Source organism: Notolabrus celidotus, chromosome 14, assembly GCF_009762535.1.
Source record: "Notolabrus celidotus isolate fNotCel1 chromosome 14, fNotCel1.pri, whole genome shotgun sequence".
In the NCBI taxonomy this organism is placed as follows: domain Eukaryota; kingdom Metazoa; phylum Chordata; class Actinopteri; order Labriformes; family Labridae; genus Notolabrus; species Notolabrus celidotus.
The window spans coordinates 28,599,934-28,605,933 of NC_048285.1; positions in this window are offsets into that span (position 1 = coordinate 28,599,934).

Here is a 6,000-nt window from a genome sequence, read left to right on the forward strand (position 1 = left end):
CAGAAATATTGTTTTGAGTACAAAAAAAATGATGACGACGAAGGAACTCCAATCAAATGTTTTCATCTTGATAAACATGAAACATACACTCCTCCTCTTAAGTGAGATTTCAGAGTTTTTTTTAAAGCTTGTTACAGTTAACTTGTCACACCCAGTAAATCTAAATGTGTGACGATCTCTCTCATGATTTTCTGATTCCATTTCAGTGACTGCAGCTTCTTTTCTCAGGGTAACAGAGAGCAATATTGTTGTCCAAAGACAACCAATACATCAATCTTTTGCAGGGACAAAAATATCCCACAAAGCCTTCACAGTTATTAAATGTGGGCTATCAAATGTTGCAGCCTCAAATGATTATGTCTGTAACTGCATGGGTCCTGTTCGGTTCTTTAGCTTGCGGTTGCTTTATTAGTATTCCTCAAGCAGACCTCAGAAAGCTGTTGAGACGCTCTTGATCAGATAAATCAGAATTAAGGGTTTTCATCAGAGAGAGAATTACACAGGTCCTCCCATGCTTCACACTCCTCCTCAGGGAGACTGAATTAGAATTTTACATTCCTCAAAAACTTTTCCAATCATCTTCTCTTTTCATGGTTAAATCTAAAGTCCATTAGTTTTATGTCACCTGAAGTTTCTGTATTCAGTGTGTATTTCTGCCTCTGACAGTAGAGAAAGGAGACGAGGAGATTAACTTCTGGAGAGCACGCTGAAGGAGAAATCAAGCAAACAGTTCTCCTCAAATTTAGAACTGCATCGCTGAGATACTGCGAGTGTCCAGAGGCAAAGACACTGCGTTGTGTTCTTACTGCAGCAATATAAACACACACAGTAAATACAGAGTTATTTCGGTGGCCACTGAAACTTTGGAGAATAAAAAACTCCTAGAGATAAACTTATGCTCGTATTTTATCAAAAAAAAATATTAAAGACTGAGTTGTGTATTAATGGAAATGGTATGGTGTTGACATGCGTCCTATAAAGGATTTAATAAGCAATATATGGTGATATAACAAGAAGCACTTAGGAGCTCAGGCTGAATCACAAGTATTAGGTCTGTTTCAGGTTTGGAGGCTGAGTCGAGGAAAGCTCCTTCAGGAGAGATCAGTTTGTCTTGTCGGGGATTGCGCTTTGCAGGAAAGGCTTAATAACTATACGTTGCTTTCAGTTTTAACAGCACACAAGAACATGTCTCCATTGCTGGTGATTGACTGATAAAAGCCTTGTTTGTGCTTACTGGGACCCTTTCAGCTCAAAGGCAGGTAATTGAAAAAGGAGGAAAAAACAGTCATTGAGCAGGTCACATATCTACAAAAGAGCCCACACTACTAAAAGCAGTATGTGGCTGAAAGGAAAGCCAGTCAGCTCAGATATTGATATGGCATACACTTTCATGCTTATAATGCATTTAAATTAACTTATGATTTTCACAATCCATCAGCGCAGTGCATAGAACATCATCTGACAGGTTAAACGCTGCCACACAGCAGAGAGAAAGGCTAAATCCTGAGCCCTGGCGCAGATGAGAGACAACAAATCCATAACACTACCAGCCTCATCAGCACTTACATAATCAGAGAGGCTCAATAGACTGATGCCTCGCAGTACGCATTCCAGGTGTCATAATGCATCACAGCTGTGCCTTTCAATCAAGTTAAAACGGACACTTCAAATTGAGACTGGGAAAGAAGGTATTTAATGAAAAGGAGTTAAAGTTTTCAAGTAGTTTATCATGCTTAAGAAAACATCAGCAGCTCTTAAAACAAAGCTGACTGCATCCCAGAAGTGTTAGTCTGTTAAAGTGGACTCTTATCAGCCTTCTGGCTTTCTATTTGAGCAAGTAAGAAACAACTTTATAATAATAGATTTTCAAATATCTCGAAATTCATCACTTTGCCGAGTCAGTGATTGAGAAAGATCAGACTGAAACTGCCAGAACTTCAAAGTGCTTTGCTTTCTGCCAAACCACTTAAAGAGGTACTGTTTTCAAGTTTAATGCTTTGCTATTACACTCTGAGTCTTCAGCCAACAATTAACTGAGGACTGAGTGAGAAGGAGATGTGGAGATAACATTGGATGATGGAGATTAGAAAGACTCCGTTTTCCAACAAAATCACTGCACATTTTCAGTCTTTCTCTAGCATTGATTTTACACATATTAGCCTCTACAATTTCCCCCCAAACCTTTGCTTCAACCATCCTGTTATGTTAATTTCTCTGGAACACCAATAATGTACCTGGTACCAGGGCATATTCAATTATCCAAAAGTGTCAGAACCCCAAAAAATCCCAATACACGTTATTTTAAATCTAGTTTTAACTCCATTACTAACCATTTAAATCAAGATATAGTTCATTGGTGTTCTTTAATTCTCACAGATCATGGTTCCATGAGGATAACTCACTCGTTTTTTATTGAAATTAATGTTAAAACTTTTTAAAATGTACATTAGAAAGCCCTAAATATAAATACAATAGCTTTTTATGACATAGATTTTTGTTTATTTTATTTTACATTTTGAATTCTCTATTTTTTATGAAGTGATGCTGATAAATTAACACCTCTTCTGTCACATGCTGCCCAGATTTCTATGCTGCATTTAGCTGGTTTGGAAGGCATATATTGCCTAAGATGGACTTTAAAAAGAGTCAGTTTGACCCGTAACATAACAGGAGGGTTAAATGCAAGACACACAACAAGGTACATATAGTCATGCATATTGGTCATGTGGTTACCCAAGCAGTTGAAGGAGGGTTAACTCCATAATCCAGAAGATTAGAACATTTTTGAATGCCTCCTTTGTCCAACCTGTTGAACCTTATCACTAACAGTCTGTTTAACTCAGGCATCAAATCTCTGCTCTGAGTTCTTTTATTTTTGGTGAAAAAATACATCTAGCTGCGATGGTCTGCTCTGCAGGTTCCAACAGTCAGCATGTGAATATCACAGGTCGCAGCTCTTTCACTCTGGAGAAAGAGACTCCAGATGTCAGACAGAAATCAGAAACATGTTGGAGACTGTGGAGGCCTTTGCACTCTTTCCAACAGAGGGTTTGAAAAAAATGTTCCCTGGAAAATACTGTCTGTTTACACTGTCTGAGCTATTCATTTACTCCTTGTTATGCATACAGGTGCATCTCAAACTAATTAGAACACAATATTCTTTTAAATATCTTCCATCAGTTATTAAGAAATTAATTATCTAATTTAATCTAGACTAATTACATGCTAACTAAATGTTTTAAGTGCTTTTCAATTTAAATTATGATAATAGCCTACAGCTCAAAAATGTAAAGAACTATATCTCAGAAAATAAGAGTATTTCATTTCTGAGTATACTATTCAAAATAAATGCAGTGTATCTCTTAATCTAGCTCAATACACATAACCACAATCATGAGGATGACTGCTGACTTAACAGATGATCATGGACACACTCCACAAGGAGGGTAAACCACAGAAGTTCATTGCTGAAAAGGCTTGCTGCTCGCAGAGTGCTGTATCAATGCTGTATTAATGGAAAGTTGACTGCAAGGCAAAAGTGTGATAGGAAAAGGTGCACAAACAACAGGGGTGAACACAGCCTTGAGAGGATTGTTGAAAGCAGTTGATTCAACAGCTTGAGAGAGCTTCACAAGGAGCGGACTGAGGCTGGTGTCAGTGCATCAAGAGCCAACATGTGCAGACGTCTTCAGAAGAGGGGCTACTGCTGTCGCATTCCTAATATCAAGCCACTCCTGAACCAGAGACAGTGCCAGAAGCATGTTAAGCAATAAAATAACTGGACTGTTACTCAGTGGTTCAAAGTCCTATTTTCTGGTGAAGGTATATTTAGCATCTCATTTGGAAATTAAGGTCCTTGACTGGAGGGAGAGTGGAGAGGCACGGAATCCAAGGTTTTGTCCGGAGTGAAGTTTCTACAATCTGTGGTGTCATCTGGTGTTGGTCCTCTGTGTTTTACCAAGTCCAAAGTCAACACAGCCGCCTGTATGAGATTTTAGAGCACTTCATGCTTCCATCTGCTGACAAGCTTTGTGGAAATGCTAATTATCTTTTCAAGCAGGACTTGGCACCTGCCCACAATGCCAAAACTCCTGGTGTGCTGACCAGATATGAGATATATGTCAAGAGGAAGATGAGGAACACTCAATCAAGCAGCAAACTGGGCTTCAGTAACACCTCAGGCACAGGCTGATCACCTCCAGGCCATGCCATTGATACAATAATTCATGGCAAAGGAGCCCCAACCAAGAATTGAGAGTTGAAATGAACACGCTTTTCAGAAGTTGCACATTTCTGTATTTTAAAATACATTTTTTGGTTCATCTTAGGAAATACTCTAATAATTTGAGATACTGGATTTCTGATTTTCATGAGATATAACCTAAAATCATTAAAATTCAAACTAAAAGAGTCGGATTTCTTTCATGTCTAATGAAGTACTTTGATTTAGCAACCAGGCAAATAGTGGAACACAACCAACTGAGGCTGCAACTCTTAATTATATTGAAAATATCAAAGGGCTCTTTTATCGCTTATATTGCTGATTAAAAAGAACAACAACCAAGAGTTGTTTTACTGGAACACACGTTTTAAAGGTGACATATCATGCAAAATTGACTTTTTAATGGTTCTCTCCCTGAAATATGTGTCCCTGGCATGTCTACAAACCCCCCGAGAATAAAAAAAACCATTCTGCCCCTGTTCTGATTTCTCCACCTTTCTGTAAATGTGTGTGAAACGAGCCGCTTCAGACTTCCGTGTTTTTGTTACGTAACAACAATATCCGGTCTGTCACGGAGTCAGAGCTCGGAGCTTGTTCAGCCCATAGACTGTATAAAAATACAACTCAACTCCTCCTCCGTTTTTCATTACCTGCACAAATGTGTGCTAACAAGGAGCTTAGGAGGGAGGCATGCTAATTGTAGGCTGTCTTAATAAACACAAAGGTCGGTTTTACTCCCCACGTCTGCAGATTTGAAGATCTAGTGGATGATTTTTATTTATCATGGATAAGTGCTAGGGCTAGTTAGCATAGCTACATAGCTACATGTCGTAGCTGTAGCTGTGTACCAAGACACACGTCGACATACTGATAAATAAAACAACAAGAAACACAGAATCTGTGACCAATCCTTCAGAAAGGTCCTGCTGCCTTTCTGGTAGAGGTCGGTTTTACTCTCCACGTCTGCAGATTTGAAGATCTAGTGGATGATTTTTATTTGTCATGGATAAGTGCTAGCGTTAATTAGCATAGCCACATAGCTACATGTTCATAGCTGTATCTGTAGCTGTGTACCAAGACACACGTCGACATACTGACAAATAAAACAACAAGAAACACTAAATCTGTGACCAATCCTTCAGAAAGGTCCTGCTGCCTTTCTGGCAGAGGTCGGTTTTACTCCCCACGTCTGCAGATTTGAAGATCTAGTGGATGATTTTTATTTATCATGGATAAGTGCTAGCGCTAGTTAGCATAGCCACATAGCTACATGTTCGTAGCTGTGTACCAAGACACACGTCGACATACTGACAAATAAAACAACAAGAAACACTAAATCTGTGACCAATCCTTCAGAAAGGTCCTGCTATAGGCACCTCTCCGTCAGGATCAGATTCTGGATCAGATTCAGAGGGTTGAAGTAACGCAGGTCTGTCAGCAGCCGTGTATATTCAGCCAACATGTAAACATTAGATCAACGTGCTGGAGAGCCGAGGCACATCCACTTCCTGAGGGGGCGTGGTCAGAGAGAAAACAGAGTGTTCTGAGGAGGACTGAAGAAGAGGGCTTTTCAGGTATGCCAAAATCTGATTTCAAAGTGTTTTTTTGAGCATAAACTTTAAAGACATGTTTTGGGGACCTCTTAGACCAATATATATTGATGAAAAAAGCGTGATATGTCACCTTTAACATGACAGACAGGCAGACCAATCATATCTAAAGTTTACAAAATGTAATTAATTTGCTGTTAAATGCATTGCCTCTTTAACTAAATTCAT